Source organism: Cervus canadensis, chromosome 29, assembly GCF_019320065.1.
Source record: "Cervus canadensis isolate Bull #8, Minnesota chromosome 29, ASM1932006v1, whole genome shotgun sequence".
Taxonomy (NCBI): Eukaryota; Metazoa; Chordata; class Mammalia; order Artiodactyla; family Cervidae; genus Cervus; species Cervus canadensis.
In genome coordinates, this window is record NC_057414.1 from 23,376,077 (window position 1) to 23,401,320 (window position 25,244).

The window sequence follows — 25,244 nt, forward strand, 5'->3', positions numbered from 1 at the left end:
ATGGGCACTGCACAATCTCTGGAGAGAGGTACCTCTCAGAGCGGGATGTGAGAGCTCTGGCACTTAGGCTCCTGATAAGCACAAAAAATGAACATGAAAGATCATAAAGAAATCAGACTAGGCGGGGGTGGGGCGAAAAAAAAAAAAAGAAATCAGACTAGGGTTCTGTGGCCAATTATCTCATTAGAGGAACCTCTGCTGAAAGTTTTCCAAAGACACAAATTATTTTTTTATCCTTGGCTCCCTTTAGGCACGAAGCTTCTCTTCCGTGTGGTGATTAAGAAGCTGGTAATCTCCACTCCCATCTCGCTTCCTGCTCGGTGGACATGCTTTCTTTCCCATCCCTCAGCCGTGAACTCAGCCCAGCCATAGCCATTCATTAGGGGCTCCGAGGCTGATAAGGGAAAGAGCTGAGCTGTGAGGGAGAGGTACCTGTTTACTTGCGCCTTTGGGGCCAGGAGTACTGTACACGGAAGCCGCTGTCTAGGGTCAAGTACAGCCATATAGGCTGAAACGCAGAGTCGGTGAACTTCCAGCTGCGACCTCATGTGACGGCTGCCCTCACACTGCTTAGAAGGGCAGAGCCCCACACCTAGTTGAGCAGGAAGTTTAAACAAAACATCTCGACCCTGCTCTGGGCCGAGAGGGCTCTCAGTGCCAAGGGCAGACAAGGGGGAGATCTGGGAAAGAAGTCAGGATCTGGTGGGGGGTGAGTGCCTTTGACTGCAAGGAGATCCAACCAGTCTATCCTAAAGGAGATCAGTCCTGAGTGTTCATTGGAAGGACTGATGTTGAAGCTGAAACTCCAATACTTTGGCCACCTGATGCGAAGAGCTGACTCATTGGAAAAGACCCTGATGCTGGGAAAGACTGAAGGCAGGAGGAGAAGGGGACGACAGAGAATGAGGTGGTTGGATGGCATCACCAACTCAATGGAGATGAGTTTGAGCAAGCTCTGGGAGTTGGTGATGGACAGGAAAGCCTGGCGTGCTGCAGTTCATGGGGTTGCAAAGAGTCAGACACGACTGAGCGACTGAACTGAGCTGGGGGGGCCTATCTGAGCAGAAGCTGAAGGGCCCACTGTGCAGCTTGGGGTCACCTCCTGAGTAGCAGGGGTCATTCTCTTCCTGAGAGACAGAACTATGGGCAAGACCCCACTCCGGGCCGGGAAGCCAGCCGCGGGCACGCACGGGTCCCACCAGCTGGAGCAGCGCACCTCTGAGGTCGGTGCATGCGCTCTGAACCAGCTGGAGGTCTTGCTAAAATGCATCATCTGATCAGTGGATCTGGAGTGAGGCCTAAGAGTCTACCCCCTGTCACCTCCTCAGGTGGTGAAGGCTGTGCTGTCCACCCACCTAGGGTTTGCAGTTAGTCTGAGAAAGTGTAAAAATAAACGATGACTTCAAGATAAGAATAGAGCCTTGCCCGAGACCTCACTCCCGACTCCCATGGTGTTCGGGACGCCTCCTCTCTCCGCAGAAGGGATCCGATGCGCTCTGGCTTCCTCGTGGCCTCTCTTCTTGGAGGATAAAGTGGGGCCTGGGGCAGGGCTTGGGGTTTGGATTTGACTGACGGCCAGAGCCTGAGCGGAGCAGCCCCCGGAGCACAGACGCAAGACTGGGGCAGAGCAGAGCCTTGGCCGAGGCAGCTGGAGACGGCCGTGCTGAGGTGGGGTCACCGATGAGCACTGGGCACAGAGCCCTCGTTGGGAACCCGGGGCAGGATGACCTGTCTGAGCCTCAGTTTCCTCATCTGTGAGTGTGATAACATTTAGGCTTCAGGATTAGGGTGGGGATTAAATAAAGCAACGAATGTGAAAGTAACCGGAGTATTATCTGGCCCATAATAGCATCCAGGATCCTAGACATTTGGAAATAAAAAGTGAATAAGCAGGCTTAGCCTGTGCAGGGTCTTGATGGCCAAACAAAGGAGCTTGGCTGTGCTGACAAGAAGCTGGTCACAAATTATCCCCAACGCTTTAATCAAGAGAGCGCCACCCCCCCCCCAACCCCCGCCACCACCACCCCAGATCTCTGCTGAACTTCCTCTAAGTACTTAAATGGAACTCAAACAGATAAAATTGTAGAATTTAAAATCAGTCCTGAATGCAGGCCTCTCACTCATTCCCACTAACCTTTCGCTTCAGTGTGAATGGATGTGATTCCCCAGGCCTGCAGACTTCCTGAAATCATCGGCCAGCTCTCTCCTGGAACAGACTCCAAGATGAGCAGAAGGCTGCTGGGGGGCAGGGGTGGGGGATCACAGCGCAGAGGAACAGGGCAGCCTGGGGAGGCTACACTGCCTGGGCCCTGGGCCTTGAATCCCAAAGGCCTTCCAAATCTGAAATCTGATAAAGCTAAGAAAAGAAATGACCCATTTTGCAGGGTCCTTGCTAGAGGCCCTTAGAGACAGTCAGCCTCTGACATGAATGCTTTCCAGGCAGACAAATGAAGCAAAGGATGCAGCCGGCAGCCGCTATCAGGAAGGGGCTGCAAGACGGGCCATCTGCCCCTCCCCCTCTTCCTGCCCCCCCTGAGCCCATGCTCACTCACCCTGTTCGACAGGCCTTCTCAGCTATGCAGAGCTTAGGCCACTCTTCATTATTATTATTTTTCTTTTTTAAAAAATAATATTTAGAAATGGTTTGGGGCCCAGAAACTTAAACATTTCCACCGAGTCATTTTTTTTTTCCTGCAGTGTATTTTTTGAAGCAGATAGAAACACAAAGCCAGCATTTCACAAACAGGATAAGAAGAAATGGTAAATACACTTAAAATCAGCATAGAGGACTGCTCCTTTACCCTCCTGGCAAGAGGATCTTAGATGGAGCTGGGCTGGAGGATTAAGAGTTCCTCCCAAAGGCCAAAAGATCCAGATGAGTGTGGGAGCCGAGGGGAGGCTGGGCAGAGGCAAGTCAGTATCTCCTCTGGGTGTTTTTTTCCTAAATAAATATCCTTTGTCCACCCCCTCCCCTCTGACCTCTCAAAAAACTGGTGGGAGTCCTGTGGAGCTGTCAGGAACATGCCTGGACTTAATCCCAGCTCAGCAACTCACTAACTGGGAACCTTGGGTGAGTTAATTAACTTGTCAGTACCTTAACATCTTCACCTGTAAGTGGGGTGGTTATAGTGCCCATTTCATGGGGTGGCTGTGAGTTTCAAAGGAACCAATAACTCTGAGGGGTTTAGAACAGCACTTGGCACAAAGCAAGATTCAATAGCTTAGTATTTCCCAAACCACCAACTACTAGTATGTCCCCAACCTCTCAACCCCTCCCTAGTCCTTGGGAAAATGACAGCCCCACCCCGCCAGTTGCTCAAGCCTAAACTTGGAGTCATTTTTTAAAAATTCCTCTTTCTCTGTTATTCTCTACAGGCAACCCATCTGAAAGTTGCGTCAACTCTACAATTAAAATATATTCAGGGACTTCCCTGGTGATCTAGTGGTTAAGAATCCACCTGCCGATATAGGGGATATGGGTTTGACCCCTGGTTCCGGAAGATCCCGTATGCCATGGGGCAACTGAGTCCATGCGCCACAACTACCAAGCCCACCCTCTAGAGCCTGCGAGCTGCCGCTACTGAAGCCTGCGCTCTGCCGCAAGAGAAGCCTCACAGTGAAAAGCCCGTGCACTGCCATGAACCGCAGCCCCTGCTTGCGGCAACTAGAGAAAGCCCCCATGCAGCAAGGAAGACCCAGCCCAGCCAAAAATAAATAAAAATTTAAAAACCCATTAAAATACATTCAGAATCTGGTTGCTTCTCACTACCCCGCCACTAACAACCCGTTTCAAGCCAATGTCATCCTTCATCCTTACCATCACAGTACCCCTCCACTACACTCTCCCCTGCCCCTAATCACCCCTCCACACACGTCTAGAGCAGTCTATTTTTAAAAAAAAACACAAAACATTTAAGTCCACCAATGATGTTTCTCAGCTTAAAATCCTCCGAAGTCTCTCCATCTTACTCAGAGTAAAAGCCAGGTTTTCCCCAGAGCCTCCAAGGTCCCGTGTGATCTGACCCCACTTCCTCTCTGACGCTGTCACTGACGGCTTCTGCCTTCTCACTCTCCTCTAGCTACACTCTCTTCCTTGCCGTTCCTTGAACCTGCCAAGAATGTTCCTGCCGCAGGACATTTGCACTTTCCATTCCCTCTGCCTAGGACACGGTTTCCTCAGAAACCTGATGGCTCCCTCCATCACTTCCTTCAAGCTTTGCTCAAACATCACCTCACCAGAGAGGTCATCCTTGAATCTCCTGTATAGGAAACTTCCATCCCTCACTATACCCATTCCTGCTTTATTTTCCTTTGCAGCTTTTATCACTAGTTAATTGGAGAAGGGCATGGCAACCCACTCCAGTATTCTTGCCTGGAGAATGGCTACAGTCAGACACGACTGAAGCGACTTAGCACGCACGCACGCACGCACGCAATTTGATAAATCTTTGTTTCTTTTTTTCCCCCTCCTTTCCTTCCTTTAGTTTTAAGACCCAATAGAGCAGCAGCAGTTTAGCTCTTTTTCTCCATTGCTATTCTCCAAGTCTCATAAGACAAAGCACATAGTAGGTGCTTTGTCGCTATTTACTGAATGACTACCTCCCTCCTTCCATTCTTTTCTGCCTCTAAGACAGCTGCAGGCGGTGGCCAGGATGATCTGCCCACCACACATTTTATGATGCTCCTTCACTGCTCAAGAACCATCCGTGGCCCCCTCTTTGCGACAGGACAAAGCTCCTATGACGCTCAGAAAGCCTTCTGTGGCCTGGTCCCACCTAACCTCAGGCCCCTGTGCTGCCATCAGCAAGCCCTGCAGCTGTAATGTCATGGTTCCCTGAGCAATGATCCTTAGCTTGTGCTGTTCCCCAGCTTGGGACACCCTCCTTTCCCTTCTCTGTCAGACTTTCACTGTGAGGGCCTGAATGCTGGCCCCAAATGATACATTCATTCAGAGTCTGTGAATATGACTTTTATTTAGAAAAAGGGTCTTTGCAGTTGTAACTGACTTAAGGATCTCACACTGAGAGGCTCACGGATTAGGTTGAGCCCTAAATCCAGTGACAAGTGTCCTCACAAGGAAAGAAGAAGGGAGAAGACCCAGAGGAGACGGCCACGTGAAGATGGAGACAAAGGCTAGAGTGATGCTGCCACAAGCCCAGGGATGCCGGGGGCCACCAGAAGCCAGAAGAGGCAAAACCAGAGGTCTCCCCAGAGCCTTTGGAGGGGGCACAATCCTGACAACACTTTGACTTTGGACTTCCGGCCTCTGGAATGGTGAGAGGATAAATTTCTGTTGTTTTAAGCCATCAAGTTTATGGTGATTTGTAATAGCAGCCACAAAAAAGTAACACAGTCCCCTTCAAAACCATTGCAGAGATGCAGTCCTCCCCTGCCAGCACTGTGGCAGGGTGGGGGGCTGAGGTGGCCTTTTTGTAAAGATGCCGCTGCATCCCTGGCCAAAGTTGAACAGAGCTGGGATGGGCTGGTAAGTGCCACAGGTACTGGGAAGTATATAGTGAGGACAAGGGACGAGGGCGGGATGACATATAGGCTCAGGGTTGAGTCGTGTTGGGTCATGTGGGGAGAGGAAGCTGCATAAAGAGGGGCAGGGCAGACACTGACAGAGGGCAGGGGTCCTGACGATGCCCCTGATCCCAGGGACGGTCGTGCTCTTTGCTTCCAAAAGTTTCCTTGTATTCCTCTAATATTCAGCCTCCCTCCCCTTTGTCTCGACCTGGTTTTTCTTAGTCAAGGTGTCTTCTCCTTGAAACTCAATCAACCCTAAGCTCAGAGCTCAGCTCAGCTCCTCTAAGAGCTTCCCTGATTGCAGCACATGGAGAGAGATGATCCTAGGCTCTGGGAACTCTCAGCTCTGTGTCCCCACCAAGATTCACTGTCATCATTAGGGATGTTTGCATGCTATTCTCCCCTGAGACTGAGCTCCTCCAGCCATGGACCAAGCTCATCCTCTGTGTCTGGATTTCCCAATTAATTACCCACTGAGGTATGGTGTCTGGGACCACAGTGTTTAAGTAGCTGAATAAAGGATGGAGGCCCCTCGGCTCTGCCCACAGGAGCTTCCAGGCAGATTTGGGGGCCCCCTCTCGCACACACCGCAGGGACATGAGATGAGGCAGATATTGGGGTCAACGTAGGAGTAAGCAGAAAGCAGCTCTGAGCCAGGGGGCTGGTCAGGGAGGGCTGCTGGGAAAAGCCAGGGGAAGCAGAAAGTGGTGAGGTCGTGTGTGGGTGACAGTCACGGCTGCAGGAGGCAGAAGGCAGGCGGAGCAGGGAGCACTTTTGAGCGGGGCTTGTGGGTGTGCGATGGAGATAAGGCTGGACTCAAGTGGAAGTTCCAAGGAGGGAACTCTGATGGGAAGTGTCAGTGGGGCCCGTCGTGGACCCGTGGGTCACTTACCCACTTAATCGACATCCACCCAGGCGCTGTGCCCAGTGCCAGCTCGACAGCAACGACGGAGAGCAGAATTCAAAGGCTAGACTGGAGCTCTCAAGAGAACAACACTGTATCTGCTGTTACAAGGACCAGGAAATAGTCATAACCAAAGTATTTGTGAAGCATTTTACAGTTTCCAAAGTGCTTTCTCATGAATTAATGATTACAAAGTCCTGTGGTACAGTAGGAAAAGGGTGGTTGTGGCTGCAAAAAGCCTGACTTAAGGTTTTGCATCCCCCATGTAGCTCATGATAACCCCTCAACTTTGACGTCCTCATCTGTCGAACGATGACTGTCTAGTGTTCACTGAATCCCTTCTGGACGGCAGCTACTTTGTAGAGCTTTTATATGTATTAACTATTTTAGTCTTCAAAACCACCCTATCAAATAGGTACTACTGTTACTCCCATTTTGCAGATGTGGAAACTGAGGCTCCACAAGGCTGAGTCATTCATTCACACAACTTCTCAGCAGAAGAGATGAGATTTGAACCCAGTTATTCCTGCTCCAGAGTCCGTGTTCTCAGCTGCAATGCTATACTGTAGACAATGACAGCGGCCCTACCTCCAAGTTTGGCAAACCATTAAGATTAATATACATGACACTGGTTAGAGGTGAATATTACCCATGGTTATTGTTTGGTCCAACACTCATGATGTTTGAGCATTTGTTTGCTTTAGCGGATGCTGTTGGCACCCTGGCATCACCATCGGCGAGCCTAGAGTTCACCTGCAGAGAGAGACAGTGCCACTCTGCACAGGACCATTCCTTCTCTGAGAGATCCCTGGCCACCAAACACGGCAGGCCAGAGGTGCTGGGGTGCTCACACCCCAGGAGCACCTCTCAACCAACAAGGCCTGTGAGTTGGTATATAAATATCCCATCAGTGGGCCAATTCTGAGGTGTCCCTCAGAGGGTCCCCAACAGGACTGAGCCCCAGATTCTGACAACAGTTACCCACCCACAAGGCCCCTTTTATTGACCTCCTCCTCTCTCTCCCTTACCCACCCCCACTCTCACAATGCTGCTTGGAATCACTTCCCGAACAATCTATGTGCATTGCAATCCTTCCCTCAGGGTCAGTCTAGGAGGATCCAGACTAGGACAGGGGTGCAAGTCAGTTGGGGGAGAGAGGAAGAGAAGAGCTATTACCCATGAGGCTTGAGATTTTTCTGGACACATGTAGCTAGGTGAAAAGCTGGGGAATGGAGAGGCTTCCAAGCAAGCCATTGCACGGAAGAGACAAAGGGCCGGGAAGTGGGGAAACGCACCAGGTCCCCCTTATGTGGGCTCTCGAATAGGACAGCCCCCGAACCCACATTTCACCTGACTCTCCAGAAAGACCAGCCTTCAGGGGACTTTTGGCCAGAACCCCCATGCCTCTGGAGTAGATTCCAGGGGCATTCCTTGAAGCTCTGGGATGTGAGCACAGAATAAACATAAATAAGCTCCCTTTGTCTAAATAAACTGAGGCACAGTTTTACGAAGCCGTTTTCTTTTCCTCCTCACCCTCCCACACTCCTCTCCCTCCAAGGCCACGTTTGTTTGCTTACTTACTTAATCCCACACCCTCTGCACCTTCAAAGGGCCCCTTTGTGTCTGGGATGGAGTGGAGCATTTCTGCCTCCTAGAACCGATTTTCCAAATGAACACCAAACACAGACGAGCCCAGATGATTGACAGTGTGACAGCATCGTGTTTGGGGCCGACGGATGAAATGAACAGGAGGCAAGAGGGAAAACATGAGAAAGGATGAATTTTCAGTGGCTTCCTCCAGCCAAATAGTTTGCAATTTCATTGGAAAGGATCCTCATGGGGAAAGAGACCAAAGAACTTGGGAGGAAAAAAGCAAGTTACAGTCTCAGCAGTGTGGCTTTTTGCCTTGACAAGTTGGTCATGAAGGAAGAGGGACAGGATGCCTGGGACAGGGCTGACAGCTGGCCAGCATGGTGGGAAAGAGGGCTTGGTCACCTCGAAATGTGGGTGGCCCGAGTCACAGCCCTTGGGGGCCAGGCCCCAAAGATTCCCCACCCACCTCCTTCACCCCTGAAGCTGCAGGAGCAGTGAAAGGAGAGGGCATCTGGCCAGAGCCCCCCGTGAGGGTCCACAGGGGGAGAAGCTTTAAGAGAACACATTTGGAATGGAGAACAATCCAAGAATTTTTGTAAAAAAAAAAAAAAAAGAAAAGAAAGCTAACCATGAAAGAACATACTATTCAGAGCTGATTAAAGAAAAATCAGCCAGCATAGTTGTCTTGTGAGGCACCCAGTTTGCTAAGGGTTCAAGTTCTTCCAATAAGAGGCAGGATTACCTAGCTGTCAAAAGCTTGGCCGTGGAGCCAAACTGCCTGGGAAGGAATCCCCAGCTACACCACTGATGGGGTGGGTGAGCTCGGCAAATCACGCAACCTTTCTGAGCCTCAGTTTCCCCATCTGCAAATCCGGACTGATGATAAGAACTGTACTTACTTGAGAGAGTTGTCTGTGAGGATGACCATGAGTACATATGTCTAAAGCACCTAACGAAGTGTCTGCCAGATAGTTAAGCACCCAACGCATGTTAGCTCTAATTACTACATGACTTCCAAAGACAATAGCTCCTCAGCACTACAATATTCTCACAGGTGCAAGAGAAGAAAAGTTGAAAAGGCCAGGCAGCATGAAAGCAGGTTCACAGCAGACAAGAATGCCCTGAAGCTAGGAGACGGGAACAAAGTCATGGATGGCCTTACCTGAGCGCATCCCACATGGAGCACAGACGGCCGGTCGCTGAGCATGCCTCCCGTGCTGGGGAAGCCGGGGGTCTCCACGTGCCCCAGTTCTCCTTGGTATGGCACGAAGGCCCCCTTAGACTGTGGATCAGAGGCGTGGCCGAGACCGGGGCTCTGTCCTCACGGGGGAAACGGCACACCCCCTCCTCGCCAGGGAAAGTAACTCAGCCGTCCGGCTATGCCTGTCGCTGCCGTGGCTCGTGGGCAGGGCTACCTGCCCATTCACCACCCCTCCCGCCGGCCCAGGGCAGCGGAGGGGCAGCTCACAGGCACGGTTCACAGTGTGATCTGTCTGGGCAGAGGGTGGCATGTCTCCGACCCACTTGCCTTGAGAGCAGAGGCATCTTCATCATCCACTCAGGATCAAGGCCCTGGGCTTTTCTCTGCAGAGCCTCTTTGGCGGGGGAAAACTGCCCACTGCCATGCCTCTGCGCATCTCGGACGGACACACACAGCCCAGCTCAACCCACGGTGCAAATATTCCACATGCACCCCCAGAACCCCAACGTTTCCATTTAGACTCCTCCAGCTTGGCAATCAAGCCATAACGAGGGCAAAGACAAAAGAGCCACTATCATTGTTCCTCAAGTAACAAGCAACTAATTGAAACTTACTGTTATTATAAACCTATACTGCGGGCAGCAATTAAAATGCGGCTAATGAGGATTTCGGCACCAGGCTCTCCCGCCACCACACAACGATTCCCCCTGGCCCGGGCAGAGGGGTCTGACATTGGAGGAAATAAACGGTTTCTTCATAGCCCTTCAAGAGACAGCAGTCATGCTGGAGATTTCTTCCCCGGGGGAAGTCAGTGTGGCCAGGCGGCAGGGTGAGACAAGGCATGAGTGAGAAGCTCACGAGCACAGGGAGGTTTCTAGATCAGCTGTCATCCCCCCGGGGATGGTGACATCATGCCTGTGGGAAATGGCTGCAGGATGCTATCAAGTCAGTGGGAAAACAGCTGAATTGACTCTTTTATAAGTAGATTTATTGCGACGCTGCGATCGCACCAGGAGCTGTCAGAGATTCATCTACACACATTATTTCATTTACTCCTCCTAACAGCCTGAGGAAGGAAGTGGGTGCCATTAGGAACGATAAGGGCAGCTGGGCTCCCAGAGGTGAAGTCACCTGAGGGAACCCGCCTGGCCGTCACTCAGAGTGAAGCCAGGGCTGCAAACCAGGAGGAAGGGGGACTTTGGGTGACGTTCCTGCAGGCAGCCTGGTGATGTGTAAAGCAGGTGTGGACTCCGGGGACAGCTGCTATCTGCCTGATGAACTTATCAAGTTACCAAAACATCCCACGCCTCAGTTTCTGCATCTGTGGAGCGGGAATGATCATGCCTATCTAGTGAGTCTGCTATAAATAAGACCGCATACTTCACACGCTGCACATAAAGCGTGCAGCGTGGTGCTCAGTGAAGGATAAGTGCCTGCTAAATGCCAGTTATTGTTAAAGATGCTATTGAGACGCTCTCGATGTAGCACGGAGGGTCGGAAGAAATTCATTGTCGGAAGACGCCTGAGATTTTGCAATAGTGGAAGCCGTGGAAGTCTCCACAGAGTGTCTGTCTGCCTGTGTCCCCTGGGAAGGGGGCAAACCAACCCATAGGGCTGGCTCTGCTCTGAGGCCACTGCCCTGGTGTCCAGGGCAGCGGGAAGCTGGCCAAGCTCCCAGACAGCCTGTCTCGGGCCTGGAGCACAGAGCCGTTGCCTCACCAGCTTGTAATGAGCTGCGTCTCCATCCTGATTAGGGGAACAATCCTCACTCAGAAAGACTCAGGGGAAGGAAGTGACAGCGTCGTGGGGACAGGGCATAACCTCATCTCCCAAGGAGGGGCTGGCTTCTGGGGAGCTGGTGACTTGGAGGTCACAGCCCAAGAGGGTGCCCATCCCCCTGGAGGAGGCTAAGCAGACCCCACTGGGGCAAGTCTGGGTCAGAGCAGCAGACAGGCTGGGCCAGCCCCAGCCTCTGTCTGTAAGCCTGGGAGGCAGCTGCTCATGGGCTCTGGTTTGCCAAGAAGGGGCAAGCAAGGAAACCAACATTCTCTGGGCACCTTCTGGGCACCAGGCTAGGTGCCAGCCGTATGACATCATCACTATCATCAACATTGTCCTATTAAATCAAATGTTAGGGCACCATTTTCTTTTTTCCAAAACTGTGGATTGCAGCCCGTTCCTGGGTAATGAAAACAGCTTAGTGGGTGACAAATAGCATTTTTAAAATAACGTGATAAAAAATACAGAAAATTTCAGTGTGCATTGCACAGAGCAAGGATTGGTATTGTGGAAGTTTCATTTCTTAATGTGTCTGTGACTGTTTGGGAGCTGGATTGTAATGGGGAAGGAAACGGTGCTCATTTCTTAAAGTAGTTGTAGGGATTGAATGGGTTAATGTTTTAAGTGCTTAATGCACTGTAACAGAGGCTGCCAGCACCCACCCAAGTCCCCTTGGAGAGAGTTCAGGCTCTCCATACATGCCTTCCTGAATCTCTCTCTCTTTCTCTTTCTGGTTGTAGGAATATGCTTAGTTCAAGCGCAAGGCAGGTAAAAAAGCAGGGCAGAGTTATTGCCCCAGGAGTGACCCTCAGCCTAGGAGGACTGGGAGATGGTGGGTAAGCACTGCAGCCTCCTCGTTGCTCAGCGCAATGATTCTGGGGTGTGTCCGCCACCATCTCTCTGAGCCCCAGATGCAAACAGAGCAGCTCCCTTCCTGTCTCCCTTCCTCTCTCTCTCTGTTTCCTGGAATCCGCTCCCAAGTAAACTTCTTGCACCTATATTCTTGTCTTGGTGCCTCATTTGTGAAAGGCTAACTCACTGGAAAAGACCCCGATGCTGGGAAAGATTGAAGGCAGAAGGAGAAGAGGGCAACAGAGGATGAAATGGTTGGATGGCATCACCGATTCAATGGACACAAACATGGGCAAGCTCTGGGAGATGGTGAGGGACAGGGAGGCCTGGTATACTGCAGTCCATGTGGTCACAAAGAGTCAGACATGACTTGGGGACTGAACAACAACAACGTAAGACAAGCAGATGCGGGCATGAAGAAGTGCTTCATGTATGAATCATGTTCCCTTGGAGACAGGATCTGTGCAAATGCTTCGTCCCAATCTGTACATGCATCGTCTCAATCTTCACCCCATCCCTATAAGGGAGGAACTATGATTGTCTCCATTTTCCAGGTAGGGAAATTTGAGGCTTAGAAAAGCTAAGTGCCTTGTTCAAGGTCATATAGATAGAAAAGAGAGCACTCCATTCTGAACCCATGTGTGTCACCAAGGCCTTGTTTCACCCTCTGCTCTCTATGTAACCCACACAACCACCCTGCCAGTTAACTATTGTTGTTACTCCCAATTTATAGATGTGGAGATGTCAAAGAGCTCAATTCCAACACTACTCACTGTCTGGCTGGGCCCAGCACCTGGCATTGTGGCTCCTGGCCCTCTGCTTCCAATGACATCAGGCTGCTTCCCAGTGCCCTGGAAAAGGCAGGCGCGGGAGAAAACCCCTTCCCTTAGAAAAATGTCTGCATGAAACTGGCAGCTCTTCATCAAACCTATGGCACAGGAGAGATGTAAGATGTGGATGAAAGGAAATGACGACTCCAGCAGGTTTACTGGGATTCCCAGACAGGCCTCTGTTCTACGGCTTGTGCCCCAGCTTCTCAGCCTGTTAAACGAGGCCGATACGTGCATGCGTGCGAAGTTGCTTCAGCCGTGCCCGACTCTGTGCCACCCTATGGACTGCAGCCCGCCAGGCTCTTCTGGCCACAGGGACTCTCCAGGCAAGACTACTGGAGTGGGTCACTGTGCCCTCCTCCAGGGGATCTTCCCGACCTGGGGATTGAACTCGCATCTCTTACATCCAGCTGCCTTGGTTCTTTAGCAACACCGTAGCTTAGTTGGGAAAGAATCTGCCTGCAATGCAGGAGACCCGGGTTCAGTCCCTGGGTTGGGAAGATCCCCTGGAGAAGGAAATGGCAACCCACTCCAGTATTCTTGCCTGGAAAATCCCATGGACAGAGGAGCCTGGTGGCCTACAGCCCATGGGGTCGCAAGAGTCAGACATGACTTAGTGACAAAACCACCATGGCTCACTGCTGGCTTCAACTTTTACCTTCCCATCCTTATCTCCAGCAGTCTCACCATTTCCACCAAAGTCTTGTGAGCTGCACCTAACCACGCTCTGAGCTCCATCTGCATAGCTCATGGGGATTATTCACTGCCCATCCGCTGCTTGCCAGGCAGGGTGCTGACCTCAGAGCCTCAGCTTCCTCATCCAGTACCTTGGGATCACCTTAGCATCTTTCTCATGGATTGTTTTGCAGATTAACTGAGCTAACTGTGCAAAGCATATATCTGACCAAGGACTCATAGCTAGCATAAAGAACTCTCAAAACTCCACAATAAAACACCAGACAATCCAATTACAAAATGAACAAGTGATGTGAAGAGCCATTTTACCAAAGATGATATACAGGTGGTAAACAGGCATGTGAAAAGAGGCTCTGCATCATTAACTGCTGGGGAAATGCAAGTAAGACCATGGTGAGATGTCACAACATACTTATCAGAAGAGTTAAAATTAAAAATAGCGATTACACAAATGCTGACAAAGATGTGGAGAAGCTGAACCATTCTCACATTGCTGGTGGGAAGTAAATATGGTACAGTTACTCTAGGAAACAGCTGACTTTTCTTAAAAATATTGAACATACGCTTACCATGTAACCCAACAATTATACTCCTGGGCATTTGTCTCAGAGAAGTGAAGACTTAGATTTGTATAAAAACCTATAAGTAAATGCTTGTAGCAGATTTATTTTTAATAAGCCCAAACTAGAAACAACCCAGAGGTCCTTTGATGGCTAAACCATGGTACATCCACACCATGGAATATTACTCAGCAACAACAACTGAATGAACTATTGGCCCATAAAACAACTTGGATGGATTATGCTAAGTGAAAAAGGTTAAACTTGCAAGGTCACACACTGTGTCATTCCAATCAAATAACTTGTTGATTGTGACTAAAGTATGCAGATGGAAAGGACACTAATAAGCAGGAGTCAAGCATGGAAGAAGGGAGAAGGGTTGCTGGTACTACAAAGAAATAGCATAAGGGAGATTTTTGTGGACATAGACCCATGTCTTGATTGTGGTGGTGGTCACACAAATCTACATAAGGGGATGCAGAACTGTACTTGCACACCGTCATGCCAATGTCAGCTTCTGTTTTTGATACTGTGCTTTAATCATGTAACATTTAACCATATACTATTATCATGTAAGATTTGGAGAAAGCTGGGTAAAATGTACAAAGGATCTCTCCACACAATTTTGCAATTTCCTTCAAATCGATAATTATTTCTAAAATTTAAAAAATGAATGAATAATTTTAAATGAATTTGTAAGAGTTTAAAGATCAGTGCCTAAGTGAGCACTTAATCAATATTAGCTCTCATTATTATTTCATTTTTATTGTTACTTCATCTTATTTAACATTCACAATAAGCTTATGAAAAAAGGGTTTTTAGCCTCCATTTTACAGATTGGAATACTAAGACTCAGACACAGACACATTAGATAACTTGCCTAAATTTACATATTCATAAAGACCTAGGGATTAAAATTCAAATCCAAGGACTTCTCACATATATGCAAGTACACAGTAAAATAAAAATCTTTTGCCCTCACTGAGTTTATAAGATAGTAACAGAAGTAAGAGATATAAGACAAACCCAAGCAGAATACCATACATGCTGTATAAATTCTATGGAAGGATGGGAGAATGAAAAGGTAGAAATTCCAACTAGCGAGATTTAGGAAGGCTTCCTAGAAGAGGTGGCATTTGCAATTGTTTTAAAGAATGAGTAGGAACTCAGTAGATATAGAAGGGGTAGAGGTGCAGGAAAGGGCATTCCAGGTAGAGAGAACTTGACCGCTAAGGCATGAGAGAGCTTGGAGAACAGTGACAAACCCAAGGTGTCTGAAGCAGCTATCGTGTGACAGAGGCAGATGCAAAAGAAGATAAGCAGAGGGCAGTTGGTGAGAAAGGCCTGGGGACTGGACTCGTTCTGCCAGCTGTTGCTCATCCTGGCTTGCAAACTGGAGTGTGCTCTGGAAGCCACAAGGCCAAAGTCTAAAGTGTATGCGCTCTGAAAACAGGGCATGACAAGGCATCAGCTGAAATGGATTGTAGGCATCTGTTCATGCTGAAAACGCTGGGAAGAGCTCTGCAATGGGTTCTCAGGTCCCAGGAAGCAAGGAGATCTTCCATTTCAGGACTTCCTGTGATATGTTCCAGGGTCCCTGCCCTAGCAGATCCTGAAGGCAAGCCCCTGTCCGTCATGGGCTTTGGACTTTTTTTTTTTTTTTTCCCAGTGGGTGCACTGGGAAGACCCAGAGGAATCGGGTGGAGAGGGAGGGGGGAGGGGGGATCGGGATTGGGCTTTGGACTTTTATCTTTCAACAGTAAAGCCATGAGACCTATCATAACAGCCCAGTTCAGATCAGTTCAGTCGTTCAGTCGTGTCTGACTCTGCGACCCCATGAATTGCAGCACGCCAGGCCTCCCTGTCCATCACCAACTCCCGGAGTCTACCCAAACCCATGTCCATCGAGTCGGTGATGCCATCCAGCCATCTCATCCTCTGTCATCCCCTTCTCCTCCTGCCCCCAATCCCTCCCAGCATCAGGGTCTTTCCCAATGAATCAACTCTTCGCAAGAGGTGGCCAAAGTATTGGAGTTTCAGCTTCAGCATCAGTCCTTCCAATGAACACTCAGGACTGATCTCCCTTAGGATGGACTGGTTGGATCTCCTTGCAGTCCAAGGGACTCTCAAGAGTCTTGTCTAACACCACAGTTCAAAAGCATCAATTTTTCGGTGCTCAGCTTTCTTCACAGTCCAACTCTCACATCCATACATGACCACTGGAAAAACAATAGCGTTGATTAGATGGACCTTTGTTGGCAAAGTAATCTCTCTGCTTCTTAATATGCTATCTAGGTTGGTCATAACTTTCCTTCCAAGGAGTAAGCGTCTTTTAATTTCATGGCTGCAGTCACCATCTGCAGTGATTTTGGAGCCCAAAAAAATAAAGTCTGACACTGTTTCCACTGTTTCCCCATCTATTTGCCACAAAGTGATGGGACCAGATGACATGATCTTAGTTTTCTGAATGTTGAGCTTTAAGCCAACTTTTTCACCCTCCTCTTTCACTTTCATCAAGAGGCTTTTTAGTTCCTCTTCACTTTCTGCCATAATGATACTTAGTAATTTCCCCACCCCATCAATAACCTCCATGCAAGCAGGATCCAGGTCTCTCTGGGTCATTGTTGAATGCAGCTTGGAGTCAGCCACGTAAAGGTTCCATATTCAATTCCATTCAGTCAATCCAATATCTATTTATTGCATGCATGCATGCTCAGTCGCTCAGTTGTGTCTGACTCTGCGACCCCAGGGACTGCAGCCTGCCTAGCTCCTCTGTCCCTGGGATTCTCCAGGCAAGAATACTAGGGTGGGTTGCCATTTCCTCCTCCAGGGGATCTTCCCGACCCAGGGATCAAACCCAAGTCTCTTGCATCTCTCGCACTGGCAGGAGGATTCTCTACCACTGTGCCACCTGGAAGACACCATCTGTTGGGTGCCAGCTAAAATAGACCCTATGCTAGTACTGGAGGTGAAAGAACAAGATGCAGCCCTACAGTGGAGAAGAGCCAAGGCTAGGGCGCCAAGCACAGGGCAACGGTAGTGCCAACCACCCAGAGACAAAGGGATGAGAAAGTACCCTGGACTGTGACTGGTGGAGATGGTCACATCCGCACAACTTTGAAAAAATGTGCTCCTAGAGCTACTGTGGAAAACAATATGAAGATTCCTCAAAAATTAAAAACAGAACTGCCATTCTATATTTAATTTTACTTCCACTCCCGGGTATATATCCAAAGAAAATGAAAGCACTAATTTGAAAAGATTCATGCACTTCAGTGTTCATAGCAGCATTATTTACAATAGGCAAGATATGGAAGCAAACTAAGTGTCCCTCAACAGATACATGGATAAAGAAGGTGTGGTATATACATACAGTGAAATACTACTCAGCCACGGAAAAGAATGAAATCTTGCCATTTGCAACAAATGGATGGACTTGGCAGGTATTGTGCTAAGTGAAATTAGTCAGGCAGAGGAAGACAAATACTGTATGATGTCACTTATCTGAAAAATACAACAAACTAGTGACTATAACAAAAAAGAAACAGATTCACAGATATAAAGAACAGTGATTATCCGTGGGGAGAGAGAAAGGGGAAGGGGAAAAGACAGGAGTAGGATATTAAGAGGTACAAACTACCATGCACAAAATAAATAAGCTACAAGAATATATTGTGCAACACGAGGAGTATAGCCAGTATTTTATAATAACTATAAATGGAGTATAGCCTTTCAAAACTATGCATCACTACATTGTACACCTGAATCTTACATAATCTGATAAATCTACTAAACCTTAATAAAAATTGTGAAGGTGAAAAAAACCTCAGTCTTAGTGAGAAGGACACCCTGGGTCATATTGTCCAGAATTTGTTAATGGGGCTAAATTGAGACACAGGTTCTGCTTACATCACAGTAAATTCATTGCAATAGTGCTAATGAGACTGCTCATATTTTGGCTAAGGTCACGAGTGAAAACTACCACATCTGTAACACGAAAAATGTGTTAAGGAATAATATGTTTCAGATCGTTAGCCAATATAGCAAGGTACTTATTACAGTTCATCTTCTAGAGCCCTAAAGTAAATTATTTGAAAAACTAGATCCCATAGATTCTAGGTGGGATACTTTTTGAAGCATGTCATCAGTATATCCTTATTCAAGTGGAGATAAAAGAAACTGAACTAAGAAAATTGCTACCAGGCTGACTGACAGAACAACTGTGGGTGAAGTGTGGGATCTCTTAAAAAGGCCTGTCTTGAGGATAAGCTTTGACTCAAGTTTTGGGGGAACTATGGTGACTTTGATGGGCTCTGGAATGAATTACAACATGCGAAATTCCTTAACTAAAAAGGTACTGGCTTAAAAAAACGAGGAGGTAGTATTCGGTTGTCTGTGGGTCTTTGCAATCAGGATTTTTGTTCAAATAACTTTCTCACCTCCCTGTGTCCACTTTGGTTTGCCTTTCCCAGACTGTCCCTGAGTCCTGGCTCAGCTGATACTTTTGGAAATGGTTTTGTGCTGTAAAGGGTAGCTATTCCAGATGTATATTCAGGTTTCGGAAGGAAAACTTAGGTTAAAAAGAGCAGCCGAGAGGCCTCAGCAATCTTCTGAGACAATCGCTTTCAACCTGAGCTTTTGGAGCCTGAGAGTTCTGTAGATGTGTCTTGGATGGGGTGGGAGACAGCCCTGTGGATGGAGGGGTGCTGAGGGCCTGGGCTCAGGGTCTCCACCTGCATCAACCAGAAGAGCTCAAAGTAACCTTTCCTACACATTCAAGTTCCAATTCTGTTGGAAAAAAATACTGTTTAGGGTTTAAAGCCCACAAAGCTAGTCCGTCATCATCATCACCATCTCATCATATTTTACAATAGTTGATTTTGAGTGTTTTGCATTTGCCAGACACTGTTAAAAGCACTTTATGTGCATTATCTCATTTAATACTCACAGCACCTTTGAAAGGTAGGCACCACTATCATCCCCTTAACGTAGGAGAAAACTTAGGCCCAGCGCTTAAGTAATTTGCCAAAGCATGCACACTGCAAGTGATGGAGCCCGGCTTTGAACGCATGCAACTGGCCCCTGGGCCTGAATAATTTTCCACCACAAGGTACAGATGATGTGAGGTCCAGGGAGAGGCAGGGACTGGCCCTAGATCACACGGAGGGCTCAGGGCAGACCTTCCCTCTCAGGCCCTTCTTCCTCCTGATGGCGCTCCTTCCCTCCTCCCTCTCCAGCCTGCGGTATACTTCCTAGAACAAACTCGCAAGCAGCTTTAAATAGACCATCCCTTGGTTACCAGGCATCTGTGCTCTCATGAAGGGAGCCTCTGAAGGAGATGGAGCTGTGATGAGAGATCTGCTTTGGAGCGCCTCTTTTGAATGTGCCTGGGGTGCTCTCCTGGCCGGTAGCCTCAGTTCCCACCCTCTGCTCTAGATGCAGTTGAGGACCTGCAGCCCAGGCCCCTCACTGTCTGTCTGTCTCATCTCACCTCCATCTTTTCCGCTGCATACTCTTTTGCTAATGCGGATATGCATACATCTTGTTCCTTTGTCTATGCTGCTCCCTCTGCCAAGGATACCCTTCCTGCCCTGTCGGCCTGGCCTTCTCCCCCCTCATGTATGTCCTCTCAAGGGTCCTGACCTCCCCCTGCCCAGGGCAGAGTCACCCACTCTCTCCCAGGAACCTCCCTGTCACAGCACACAGCCTTGCGCTAGCACCATCAACTAGCTTCACTGCTTTGATTTGAAGACAGGAAGGTCTCCCATTTTCCCTTGATTAAAATCAGGGTTGTTCTTACAACCCATGCTTTGGAGTCGGAGGATTTCTTGCCTCCTGGAACACTGTTACTGAATGGACAGTGTATTGTAAGCGATGTCATCTTAGGATCCTGGAGACACAGGACTTCTGGCTCCCTCTGGACTGAGCTCAGTCCTGGATGGGAGGCCATGACCCAAGAGTCTCAGGACCCCCAGGAGCCAACACAGGGAGGCACAGAGAAGGGACCAGGAGGTGGCGGTCATGGTGTTCACAGGCCAGAAGGCACCCTTGGTGCCCAGGTCATCACGGGAGGCCTGTGCGTCTGTAGGCGTCAAGGCATCCTCGAGACCCAGGAGAACCTCCTGCCCTTTTTACCCACTCTCCAAGTTCATGCAGCCACTTCATGACATAAGCCCTGGAGAGAGGCCGGGGTGAGAGTCCCAGACTTCATTTCCCTCCGTTAGCTTTCTAGAGCTGCCACAGCAAAGCACTACCACTCACTGGTGGCTTAAGCAACAGAAGTTTGAGTGCTTAGTTGGCAAGTCATGTGGGACTCTTTGTGACTGCATGGACTGTAGCCCGCCAGGCTCCTCTGTCCATGGGGATTCTCCAGGCAAGAATACTGGAGTGGGTTGCCATGCCCTCTTCCAGGGGATCTTCCTGACCCAGGGATCGAACCCAGGTCTCCTGCATTGCAGGTGGATTCTTCACTGTCTGAGCCCCCAGGGAAGCCTAACAGAAGTTTATTTTCTCACAACTTTAGAAGCTAAAAGTCCAAGATCAAGGTGTCCGCGGGGTTCTTTTATTCTGAGGCCTCTTCCCTTGGCTTATAGACAACCATCTTCTCCATGCCTTCACCTGGTCTTCCCTCTGTGTGTGTGTCTATGTCCTAATTTATTTTTATAGCGATTCGAGTCATTTCAGATTAGGGCCCACTTTAATTTTAATTTAATGACCTCTTTAAAGACCTTCCCTCCAGAAACAGTCACATTGTGAAGTACTGGTTGTTAGGACTCAGGCATAGGAATTAGGGCGGAACATAATTTGGCCCCTAACATCCCACTGAAGCTGACCAAGCTCAGAAGGAGTCACGTCGGTCTCAGACTCCCCATCCCACCCCCACGCCATGCTCTGCTTCCACTTCCCTCTCTCAGAAGTAGCCTTGGTAACTGACAGTCCCTTGCCCTTAGCTATGTCAATTTCCAAGAGAATTTTCCAGCGCACCCTCTTCTGATTGTCCTCATCTAGTTAGTCCCTGGCTCCAATCACCCCCTGATCTAGGCTGTCCAGCCTACATCTTCCATGGCAGGGGCTTTCCACATCTCTTTTCTATTTAAAATATAGGAATCTGTATTTTATAGATTGATATCGTCTCTCAAGAACATGGGACTTGCTTAACCATTTCCTTCCCCTTGCCAATGGAGCATCTTCTCAATCCCAGCACATTCTCTCTCAGAAGCCAATACTGGACAGCCACAGTCAAGTGGGTGGGCTTGTAAGTTGGGTCACTTTTACAGCTGGGAGCCTAGATGCCCACCGGGGAGCTTCTAATCAGAAATCCTGCAGATGCTTAGGTTTAACATCCATACAGTAGATTATTCGGGATGACCCTAAATTTGGATAACTTTTACTCTCTTCAACAAAAGCAGTTTGTAAATTGGATAAGTAACTACAAGTGTCCGGATTCTTTGAGGGGGCACATTTGATCAACTCTTGGAGTCTGGCCCAACAGGTGTACTTTCCAGGTGGCCTGAAACAGTTGGCCAGGAAACTGGTCTTTTTACTAAGAGATCCAAACCAGGGACAAAAGGAATAGAGCTGAGAGAATATTCATAGATTCATCCATTCACTCTTTGCTCCAGAATTTACTGAGCATCTACTACATACTGGCTATTGCTCTAAGAGCTAGGGATTCAGACAAAGGTAGTGATACTGTCGACCAGGTGCTAGACCCAATGGCACCCTAGCTGTATTTAATTCTTTATGGAATTATTTTCCCCTAAAAATCATATTCTTCCTTCCATAGTGTACAGTTATCCATGGGAAGGGACTTCCCATGGAGCAACTGCATTGCTCACAGCCCCCTTTATATCTAGGTGTGGCCACGTGACCTCATTGATGAAACATAAGAGGTGATGAGAGTCATTTCCAGGCTGAGGCTTTTATGAGGCTGGTGAGCCTTTTCCACATTCTTTTTCCACCTTCCACTGGCTAGAGGCAATGGTGAAGCCATAGGATGAAGGAGCCTGAGTTCCTGAATCACTGGATAGAGGAAAAGTCACTCACTGACCAGAAAAGTCAGCCTTGAACTATTATGTGAACAAGAAATATATTTCTATTGTGTCCAGCCTTTATATATTTTGGGTCTTTTTGTTATAGAAGGTTACACTACCCTAACTAACACAATTTTTGAGTGAAGTCAGTCTCATTGCCACACTGGTCCAGACACATCTCTGTAGCTCTGTTGCCTACCTTCAAAACATTCTTGGATGCAGAGACTCAAAGAAAATGTTTATCACCCAGAAATTAGCCTTTCCTCTAAGACTTTAACACGGATTTTGAGAGTTTTCTATGAGAAGAACTTTAAAACTCTGGTAAAACAAGCTTTCAAAATTTGAGAGAAAACTATAAAGCTTCCCTGAAAAATTCCCAAGCACCACATCCCTTCACCTGGGAAATCAATCTGGGCACAGGACAATTTTTTAAGCAGCCAGAAACCCTTGGCCTGGGTTCTAGTGAGGGAGCAGGCAGAATAAGGACCACCTGGCAAAGAGAAATTAAGAAGTCACGGGAGCCCAGCCCCGCTGTGGGGTCAACAGCGTGAGTCAGAGTGCTACAGAAATGGAGAAATCCCATTCATAAATTTTCCCTCACCCCAGCTTAAGAGCTTTCAGAGTCATAAAGTCGACATAAAGCCAGAAGACCTACAATTGTCCAATTAGAGGTTTTATCCAGGAAAACACACATTTTCAAAGTCACTGGTTGGTCTACGTGCCAGGAGTATAGCTGAGCTGGTTTGGCGTGCTGTGCCTCTGGGTTTTATGAAACTTTCCACTTCAGTGAAACAGGACAGAAGACTTCTCAGAGCCTTTTACCCCCAAGGTGTGGTCCACAAGGGGCCTAGAGATACCCAAAACTACTCCTTCCTGTGACAACTCGGACAAAACTAGAATCTACCTAAGCCAACTCATCTGGGAAGGGAGTATAAACTAAGTGGTTACTATCTATTATTCTTGAGTGTTCCAAACAGATAGCACACATAATTGCATCCAACCTTTATTTCTCACCTACAAGGAAGGGTCTATTTTCCTCCATCTTCCAGATGAGGAAAGTGAGGCTTGGAGAGGTCAATGTACCAAGCTCAAGATAAAATGGCTCAGTGAAGGGCAAGGCCAATGTCAGAACCCAGGTCCAGTGATTCTTAAATAGGTCAGCCTCTGCATCCTGTTACCACTCAGGAACCCAGGGCCCTCACTCCGACTCCATCCAACCACATAAGCTGTTTTGGGAAGGACGTATAGATGGAGGCCAGGGGAGGGTCATTATCAGGGGAGGCTCAGGTGAAAAGCAAGACCAATAAGGGGAACAAATCCTGAAAAGAGCCCTCAATATTTAAGAGACTCTATGCTAACGCTTTGCTTGGGTTATCATGCTAAATCCTCATAGTAGTCCTGCAGAGTAAGGATTACTGTACCCATTCTACAGCTGAAGCCACTGAGGCTTGAAGAGCTCCAGTATATACTTGCCCAAGGCCACGTGGTTAGAAAGTGGTGGTGAGTGTGCCCAAGCAGAGTCCCTGCTCAGAAGGCTTATCCCAGATCTGACCTTACCCCTCAACGTGTTACATGACTTTTACTCTTGGGAGAGATTTATTTTTTTGTCAAGTTCTCTTCCATTTGTGCACATTTAATTGATAACTTTTCTGACAGCCCTGGACGTTGAGCCTTCCACGGGCACATCTACTTTTAGGCCACTTACTAGCTGAGTAACCTTGAGAATGTCCCTAAATGTCTCACAGGGGACACAGTTTCTGCTCGCATAGAACTTAACCACCTAGACCAGCTGTTGATGAACTTTTTCCAATGAAGAGCCAGAGGGAAAAATATGTTAGGCTTTGGGGTCCATCCTGTTCCCGCATGGCAACCTCTCAACTCTGCCAATGCAATGTGAAAGCAGCTGAAGCTATGAATGGATGCAAAGGAGCAGAGTTGGTCCACAGGCCTAAGTGTGCTGACCCCTGAAAAGAGATGGTCAAAATATTCCACAAGTAAGTGTTAAGCTCTCATTGGGTATGAGCTATAAAGAAGAGGGATCACCCTTCTCTGAGAGTTTATTCCTCCCAGGAACCAGTCTCAAGGGGGTTGGCAGCTTGGATGAAGCGGTTCTGAGTCAGACAGGGCTGGGACCAGAGTCCAGGTCTCCTGCTGTCCCCTTGGGGCTCCCCCTTGGCACATGCGGCCTCCCTGGCCATCAGGGAATCTCCTCCAGGAACAGAGGCTGGTCCTGCCGCCCTGTTGGAGGCTCGGGGTTAGCAGGCAGCACTCAGAGAGAAACTCAGGGCCCCTGCAGAGGCCTGGCTTAACCTCTGTTGGGGGCCAGGAAGCTTCCACCAGCAAACCACTGGCTCATTTCTCTCCAGCAGAGCCTGGCTGTCTCACAGCACCTTCTGGAAAGCCATTACAGCAGCTGCAGCAGCACGCGTGGCGTTAATTTATTAAAATCCCGGCTTGTAAAAGCCGAGCTTGCCGGCAGAGCCGTTGGAGGCAGAGACCCGCTGCTGCTATTTTCTCCTCTCGCAGCCACAAAAGGAAATGTTGGCGAGGTCTTGGGAGAAGGGGCGGCGGGCTGGGGAGGGGACGCTGCTGGATTTAATAGCAGGGATACAAGTCATTTGTCTTATTGTAAAAGAGATGTGTGTTTGGACGCAGAAAATGCTCTGGATCCTTTCTTTCCTCCCCTCACAGGCACGAAAAAAAGCCGGGAGCAAAGCAAAAACGCTGCTGATTTCTTGAGACTATTTCGGGCGCCCGCCTCTGATTGTCTGCTTCCGAGGCCCCTCGGCACACGCCGCCGCCTTCTCAAAGCACGAGTTGAACAAATTGAAACGGGGACTGAATGAGCATCTTGCTGCTAATGCCGCCGCCTGTCCTCAGAGCGGAAAGCGGTCCCCACAGGCCAGGCCTGGCCCGAGTCGCTGGATTCTTCCCTGGCTCCCCAGTGCCCACCCACCGCCCCACACCTCCTGCTCCCGCCGTGCACTCACTGGCGCCTGAGCTAGGCTGCCCACCCCGTGCCAGGAAGCTATTTACCAAAGGAAATAACTCCGATAAAGGGCTAAAATTAGCCGGCAATGATGGAAAACATTTTGTCGAGCGATCTGTTGACAAGAGGGGAAATAGAGCTGTGAAAAAGATAGGGGGGTGAAGGACACGGAGGGACAAGGGGTGGACTGTGACGAGAAGGGGGACCCAGAAATAGCTGGGGCAGAGCCTAGCGGCCCAGAGGCCCAGACAGCCGCACGGAGGGCAAGGCCCAAATGGCCA

The 25,244-nt window shown here is 48.8% G+C and overlaps 1 protein-coding gene and 1 non-coding gene across 2 annotated transcripts in view; one reads left to right on the forward strand and one right to left on the reverse strand.

The window, feature by feature from the left end:
• The window catches only part of NAV2 (neuron navigator 2), an 874,724-nt gene that overhangs the window by 510,243 nt on the left and 339,237 nt on the right, over window positions 1-25,244 (reverse strand). The gene's annotated exons all lie outside the window — the stretch shown is intronic.
• On the forward strand, window positions 17,764-17,897 carry LOC122431507. The gene has a single exon (XR_006266531.1). It is a non-coding gene; the product is annotated as a small nucleolar RNA SNORA1 (small nucleolar RNA).